Source organism: Manis javanica, chromosome 8, assembly GCF_040802235.1.
Source record: "Manis javanica isolate MJ-LG chromosome 8, MJ_LKY, whole genome shotgun sequence".
NCBI classification, from domain to species: Eukaryota; Metazoa; Chordata; class Mammalia; order Pholidota; family Manidae; genus Manis; species Manis javanica.
In genome coordinates, this window is record NC_133163.1 from 110,517,066 (window position 1) to 110,525,793 (window position 8,728).

The 8,728-nt window shown below is 45.5% G+C and overlaps 1 protein-coding gene across 1 annotated transcript in view; it reads right to left on the minus strand.

The window, feature by feature from the left end:
- RORA (RAR related orphan receptor A) overlaps positions 1-8,728 on the minus strand; it is a 674,793-nt gene that overhangs the window by 665,819 nt on the left and 246 nt on the right. The gene's annotated exons all lie outside the window — the stretch shown is intronic.

Consider the following 8,728-nt stretch of genomic DNA (forward strand, 5'->3'; position numbering starts at 1 on the left):
GTTTAAGCAAGGCTAGATGATTCGTAAGGTCCTTTCTGGCTCTAACAGGTTTTAGTCTAATAAAACATGACAAGTAGCAGCATCATGAGTGAGCACCACATATCTAACATACTCCCCCAAGCTGAACATCAGAAGGCAAGCTTTAGAACCTTCTAGAGCCCTTTCAGAGAACACCAACTCTCCCAATGATTCTCTGTGGGGTCTTAAGAAAGCTTAGAACTTCATTGATTTTAAACCTTCATCCTCCACGCTGTGAAATTTTACCTCTTTGGGTTACCAACCTGGTCTACAGGAATTTCCTGGGTTGAGAATAAATGTGCTCATCTAAAGTGGGTCCTGAGTGCCAGAAATGGTAAAATACAACTCAAGCAATTTCACACTTATCATCAGTCAACTAATATGACCACTAAAAGAAGAACCATTTCTGATTATCAAAGTATTTCATTTGCCTTCGCTTTCCCAATGCTTCACTACCTGGACAATGGCGTGTTTTGTGCAATTCACCACCCCCAGTTGCCATGTCTTCTCAGCTGTAATACCCCCGTCACACAAATGTCCTGGGACGACATGCTCTGTTGTTACTGTGGCCTTCTTACCATCCACTGGTTTTATAATTGTACAGTGAAAATGAAAAGCAATGCAGCTTATCGAAGAGTTTTTAGCCTTGCTAAATATATCCTTGTTTCTTCTATGATTTGTATGCTGAAGATCCATTAACTCCTATACAGTCACTCCTCCCCGGGACTGGCACTGACCACACGGGGTGATAGAAGCCTCTTTGCTCTGGAAGGGCAGAATCAGGTCTGGTTATCTTTTCTCTGCCTTTGTCCGTTTCTTCAGGTTTCTTTCAAACTAATTGGAAGAATCAATAAACACACCTGCCAATTTCCTTAACACACTAGGAAGCAGATCGCTGTGCCCTTCACACTCTGTGCTGGTTCTGTTTTTCCAAGTATTCCCTTACCTGCCTTCGTCAATTGGCATTCTCGACAAGTTCGTCATAACTTCTCAAAGTGTCAACTTTTCCTCTTTTCATTGCCCTTGTTAAAGATAATTTAAAATTAGAAAGTCACATTCCCAGCCATTTCAGAGTGAATGCTCATTTCATTTTCTTTTACAAAGAAGGCTCTTTCCCTCCAGAGATTCGCTTCCTTCATTCACAGCTCCTATTCCCAAGCCCCAAACAGGCACCCTTAATCTTTGTGCACACTCCTCCGTTCCCTTATTTCCCCATTCTTATCTTCCCCCCAAAATAGTGCACCCAGTGAGACACACTTTAGCTTGTGGTTCCCCCTCCTTCACTCTGCCTCTGGGAGAAATGTCTGTGTCTGGAGATTGGCAAGTCACCTTCAGGAAAGAGGCATACAGTTGGCTGTCAATTAGTCAGGATAAGACTGAAAAAATTACGTTGTGAGCTTTGCCTCTCGGTACATGCGTTTATGCTTTGGGGATCAAGAGGATTTCTCCCCCACAACCTAAAATTCCTATTTATTCCTTTTGTTTGGCCATAACTAATTCTCTACCTAGCAGCACAGCAGCTAATAGTATGGATTATTTAAAACAGTGATTACCATACCTCATTATAAATTCAACTGCTGCTCCCTCATTTTTTCCCCTCCCATTCTGGCTCACCTCTATCCTTTGCAACCTTCCTGTTTACCCTTGGTAGCATTCTTTGCTTATAGAGTCAGTCAAAGATTTTCTATTCTGTAATTTTTCGTACCACATCCAGTTTGATACAGAGATTTTAAGCCAGTTTATTTTCCCCCATTAAGCATAGACCCAAACGTCAGCATATTCTTGTCACGTATACGATTCCATCAAGTTTCAGAGTGTCATTTATACACAATTTTATTTCTTCTTACTTCTTTCGCACACGCCTACCACTTACGTATAGCAACTTCACTACATTCATATTTCATAAACTTCATCAGTATTCAGCCAAATCCTCCCCCGAAGTAAGCTAGGTATTTTTAACAGCGTGCTGCCTCTTTCGCAGGCTTGAGGATCCTATCCGAAGTGGCACCCTCCCTGGTACCCCAGGAGAGTTTCATCTATTATGCTCTGTCCGTGGATGCAGGAACTTCCTATTTGTTTCAAAGAACTTTAAGATAGTTCATCGCGAAAACTGAAATTCCCAGTCACATTGTTAGAGGTGGTTCGAGGCTGGAAGATTGTCTATCTTCTATGCCATAATCCTTCTTTCTCTTTTCCAGCCTCTGATTGAGCAGCAGGGAAAACAGCACTGGCACGGAAACTACCTGCCACCTGAAGTCCTCAAGCACCTTCAAGGGTGTGGCCAACCGGGGCTGTCTCCTGTTGGCAGGCACTGCAGAGGGCTCCCCAGCCGGCCACCAGGGCCTCAGTTCTGTGGACAAGACAATCGCCAGGAAGCCACAGTGCCACACCCTTGTCAATGTGCCATAGCATGTAATATGATCAGTTTGTAATAATGACATGTCAGTTGAGGACATAAACATCTGTTAGAAAAAAAAATTGTTTTTCTGCCAACACAAAGGAATTGTTACCTGTAATTCCTTTTAATATTAGCATGAGAAAGCCGGAGCGAAAGCAAGCCTGCCTAAACCCTGAGCTGTGGCATATTTATTCTTCATCACGCCCCATTCCCCTCTTCGAAGAGTGTCTCTAGACACTCTCCTTGATGTCTTTACTCCAAAAGCGAAAAAAAAAAAAAGGGCTGTCACAAAAGAACACCAAGACTCCCAAGCTGAATTTCCAACACTACAACATCAAAGCTATCACGACACAACTGCAAACTTCCATTAAGCCAAGTGGGACAGTTCTGGGAAAGTCAGCCTCTGGTGGCATGGCTCCTGGGATGCTCTCCATACTAGCCCAGCGAACAAAGGCCTCAACTGGGAAGGAGAGGTCCCTGTGCGGGGATGTAAATGTTCTTTGCTGATATTCTTAAAAGTCTTCCTCGGAGCCCTAGAATTTCCTCACTTTCAGGATTTATGATACTCTTTCAACATATCTAGGAAAGAGGCAAAATTAGCTGATATTTAAGTTACATAGGCTATGGTAATAAAGCTTGTAACTTAAGTGTAAATACAGTAGCCTTCCTAAATGAGAATGATTTCACATCCTCTATAACTCTAGGGAAAGAGGTAAAGCGCTAGACTCGTGTTGAAATTTTCCTGAACAGTAAAAACCTCAATTAACCAGCATCAGCTAATTGAATGAATTTCTGTTTTGCTTCTCACAACTTAGAGAACAAGGGAGACAAATAACAAAACATACTGATATTGAGGATTTAACAACAACAACAAAAAATAACAATTTCCAAGCTGGGATCAGGACAGATTTAGTCCAGTCTCTGACATCGTCTCCATTTACAGTCCTGTAATGTGCAGTGAGAATTCATCCTCCGAACAGTGACCCTATGGCACCGTTAAGACCCTCAAACCTCAAAGAAAGATTCAATTACATTCTCAATGTTCTCTCTAGGGTAGGAAAGGGGATCCGCACATTTGAAAAACATATTCAATAAGGAAAAGACAAAAAGTACTTCTGTTTAATCTGCTGTTAGTCAGAAAAACTAATCCATCAGTAATGCCTTGGTCCCCTTATAGAAAAGTCATGATTTACTGTATATTAATCAACACTCAAACACTGATTCACCTGGTGAGTTTTTTTTGAAACATGAATTCAAAATGATTCCATTTTATTTTTCTTTACAGCTTAATAAGATGGGTGAAAAATTTAACAGCTTATTTCCAAAGCAACACTTCCCATGGTGCATGAGATACCAAAGGGCCCCATAAAAAAAAAGTTTTTAAAAATGATAGAAGAGAGAACATTAGAGAGAAAGAGAGACAGAGAGACTGTTCTTAAATTCTCAGCAAGAAAGACAGTCTTCATACAGAAAGGTATTCTGCATTATAGGTTAGTGTTCGCTCTGACACCTGAAGGTCTTTCAAAGCTGACCCTTCTTACTCTGGAAGAATCTATCATTAATCTGAGATGAATGCATCGGGAAGATCCTTGAGAGAGTGGATGATGTCTACCTCAAAGTCCCTGCACGTTGGCTCATGGAAGACAAAGAGGGTGAGCAGCAGGATATGACATATGAGGAGAGCTGTGTTTTTTTATAAAAACTTTTTTTGCACATGGGCAGCCAGATTACAACTATATATATAAACTACCTATATAAACTAAGAAGCACAATTCCTCAAGTAGACTGAGAAGATAGGGGGGTGGGAGGAGCACACTCAGGAAAAGTGGCAGATGTAATACCACATTCAGCGACTTCCAATTCAGTATGTCCTTTCCACAACACACCACAACTTCCTAAAAGCAAAAGTGGGGGAATGTGGAGAAAAACATGCATCTTAACTCAGAAGTCATGAGAGTGTGGCCCATGGAGAACCCAAGGGCTTGACTCACTCACATTCCAAAGGTTAGGTCTGGACAGGGGTCTGTTTGCTTCCAGAAACAATTGAGCTGTCACCAAAGATCTTCAGAACATTTTCACCTGGAAGTCCACTACTGCATTAAGATTCTCGCACTTCCCCACCTCCCACTTAGGAGGCCGGTGTGGAACCAGCAGTATGTAGTGTACCCCCCACCTCTGCTGCAGTGAAAACAAGCTTAAGGCTCCCACAATCAGAGGGCTCTCAATGCAGGATCCTTATTTCAGCTTCAGAAACAGAGACATTTTCTAAAGCCAAGGGCTCCTCATAATGTTAGAAGGTTTTGGAAAATTCCAGCAGGTAAGTAACCTAAAAAGAATCTGCTGTAAATGTTTTTAGCCACTCAGGAGTTGACTTCTGGGTTAATAATTCAATTCTTTAAAAAAAATTATGGGTAAACAACAAAAAGGTTTTCATAACTTTCATCAAATGCATTTTCTAAAATTACTCTATTACATTTTAAAGGGTATAATTATAAATGTTTTTATGAGCAATTTACCAGAAAATTAAAGCCCCTTAGTTTCAAAAATAATTATTCCATCCCTCTGACAAAGGATTTTATTCTACCCTTGTAGCTCTTTCAAACTATGGGGCATCATATGTTCACTGTTGAGAGCCGGGTCCGTGTAAGCAAAGTTGATCTGAGAATCAATCTCTAGAAAGGGCTCTAAATCGCCAGGCAAGGGCCCCTACCAGAAAGTGAATCAGCCAAGACTGAACAGGGGAGAGGAAGCGAAGCACTTTCAAAGTCAAAGACTTAGTGGTTCTAGAAGTCCTCAGGGCTACAAATAAACTACAGGCCTTGTTAACTGATTTAACATCAATCTAAACTGAGCTTCCGGGGGTTCAATCTCAATCCAATTGAGCTCTTCAGTGTTAATCCCATCCTTTGGTTTCGATTTTTCCCTTAAATCAGCCTTCAGTGCTGGTTTTCCAAACCAACTTCCTGGCACAAGGCCCTGTGAGGATAACTTCAGTGAAGTAAAAATACGTAAACTTCTGACATGCCTAGAATAACGAGATTCTGGAAAAGGGTTTTTAACAAGTTATGTCACAATGCTCATGGCTCCCTGAAGTCCCTGAAATCCTTGTTAAATTAAAGATTCACTGTGGTTTTTTCCGCTTCATTCTTACTTCCCATGTTGCCTCTTGCCTTTTTTTCCCCCTTTCATTGTGCTAGAAAGATGGGACTGAATGACACCAGCCATCATTAATACCACCTAGAAAATCAACAGTTGCATTAAAACTGCTAACATTCCCTGCCCAGTTTTAAGGAGAGGGGGAGGTCATCTTTCAGATTATAGTCACACATCTGATTTTGGAAGTTCAGGCACCAAAGGTACGCAGCCCCTTCCCATGTAGATTCCCAGAAGTTTGGAATTCAGCAACAGCTTCAAGTCTACCCAGGTAATGTCTCATGAGGTCGCCTCAATGTCATGAGAATCCAGACCACAATCTCTGTGGACTGCAAACACTGGCTGGCTGGAAGCTAACCCTGCTGCCTCTCTGGAAGGTATCTTCCAAATCAGAAAGCTTCCCACTTTACCCAATGCCAAGAACTCAGCCCTCTTTAGGTTGAAAATGCTAATTATAAGGTGATGATGTTTGCTTTTCCTTTTGAGTTGTATGCCTTTATGTTGTAAGTATTAAAAAGGCGTAATCACCTAGTGTGTAGGTTAATTTCTTTCCGATATTGTAATTTATGCAATATTAATACTGGATGCCAGCTCCAATTTTCTTGCTGCTTACACTCTGGGAGCCGACTTGCATATTCTGCCAAATCCATTACATCATCTGAAAACCCAAACATTTCCCATTTTCAAATCACTCTCCTCTACCAGGCATACTTACACATTCTCTCTTTTTCTCCCTAGCTCACACACACAAAGATTGGTACCCCTGAGGAGCAGGCACTACATTTGAGGTTCAAGTCTGCAAATCACATAATTTCTGGAAGCTATTACTACTGCTGTGTTAGCTAAAGGATGCCTCCATCCCTGACCTTCCGTTTTCCATTCAGACTGTTATATAACCTAGTGCCTGCGTGCAGGATGTGAGTTCAGTGTTTGGGCCTCACCTCCTCTCCCTCCCCCCATTAAATCTCAGGAGGGATGGACACCCAGCTTGTTCAAAGAACAGTGAGTGGTGGGTGGCCCTCTAGGGTGCAGGGGGATATGGATCAGCAGGTAAACTGTGCAATAGGTATCCCACCCCTACTTTGTCCCTCTCTCCTTTTTTGTAAGCCTAGGGGGCTGGTCGTACTGAATGCCCCAGTGTTATATAATTTGCAAGAACAGCAAGTTACGGATTTGCTAGTCGGTTCTGCAGCCTGCCACCCTGATCTCTTGCAAGAACACCTTCTGGCAAGAATGACACCTGAAGATGCTAATAACACATGGGGGTGGGGGAGCGATTAAGACAGAAGGGGGTAGGAGCACAAACCAGAAAATTGTGTGGCTTCCTATATACTATGCCCCCGCCTCAAAAAAAAAATGAAATAAAATAAAGAGGCCTCAGAAACACATGAAGGGGATTTTCTCCAGTGTTTCTGATTAACCCTGTTACATAACCCGCTCGCATTCCAAATCCACCGTCTCAGGGTCTAAATATACTCTTTGCAGCCAAAAGCTCCCCACACAAACTCACCGAGCTAGCGGCAGGTCCCGGCCCCCAGCCCTGACCCCCCTCCCTTTACTCCAGGCCCTGGCTGCCCGCCGTCCGCCCCCTCCCGCTCAAACCACGGTTCCCTGCGTTCCGTCTTCGGAAATCGCCTTTAATTAAATGTTTTTCGCGTGTGTCATCCTGATGGCTTTTACTGTACTCGAATTCCGTGAATGGGAAAGCTCCCGGACAGGGGGTGTGGCTAAGGGGGGGGGGGAATACTGTAAAACAGCCAGCACTTGATCAGCCATATTCCTACCTCTCCAACTGTAACCCCGAGAGGAAGGAAGCGGATCGGGGGTCCCCACCCCCCAATCGTTGCCAGAAGCTGAGTGGCAGGAGGAGAGGGCACGCTGGGCCAGCCACTGCCCAAAAGCCCAGGCTAGAGATCCTCTTGGTCCCCAGCCCTGGGCGACTCGAGCGAGCCCGCTTCCTCCGGAGTGACAGGCGTGATTTATACATTATTTACAACAGTAATTAAAGCCGTAGCTTCCTTCTGTTCTTTGCAAACTCCAGGAGCATTCAAATAAATAATTCCCCACCCCCCACATCATGTTCCGATACCTATAAAAGAGAGTGAGCTTTCCCCAACACTCCACTTTAACAAGGAAAATGCAAGGAGGGGGCAATAGAGGCCCCCGACCCCCGCACACATACACTCAGAAATGAAATGTAAAAATCGGGGAGAGGGGGACGTCGCTCGCACTATCCAACCGGCATTCAACTCGCACTGACCATTCCCAGGTTTTTCAGAAACGCTTGGAACCGCACAGAGGGAAGGATTCCCAGGGCAGAAATAAGTTTGGGTGCTTTTCGATCTTTCTTCCTCTGCTTGTTTGCTTTTGTAGACGCTCACTCCGAATGCGCTGGGAGCGCCCCACAGGACTGCCGCCCTCCGCGCGCTGGCGCGCACACGCCCCCCGCCAGCCTGGGCGCCGGGCTACGAACCCCGGGTCTGCAAACTTGCGCATCTACCCTCGCCACGCCGGCCAGACAACTTGGGAAGCATTTCGCGCGCCCGCACCCGCCTTTCTCCAAATCCCGAGCCCACCGCCGTGCTTCAAAGAAGGTGCCCATGTCACCCCCAGATCCAGGAGCGCCCCCTTTCCACCCCCAGGGCTTCTCTGGTCCCTCACACCTCCCGCTCCCCCACCTCAACACGGCGGGGGGCCGAAAACACACCCCGTCTCCGGCAGCGGGGCCGAAGCTGTCAGGAGGAGAAAAGGTAAAGGGGGAGGAGGGTGGACATAAACAGATTTTTCCCCCTTCTTAAAAGGACACTGCCGCTTTAAAAGTTTCTTTCCCGGGCCCCCACTCTCCGGTTCTCCGTATTTTGGGGGACCGTATTTAATTTCGGCAACACGGCTCTCCTTCTCTCTTTGCAGAAAAATCAAAGCCAGGGGGTGAGCCCGCCGGCTGTCAACCCTCCTGCCGCCTCCCCCGCCCCCTTCTCCTCCTGCAACCCGAGAACGGGCTGCAAAAGTTTGCAACATTTCTGGGGGGCAGAGGGGGGAGGGGAAAGGGGTGCTTCGGGCTCAGGGCGCCGCCGCAGGCTCGCGCGCCGCCCCGGACCCCGCGCCCTGGGCGCCCGCTCCCGGCCACCCCCGTTCCGCTCCCGGGCTCCCGCCGCCCCC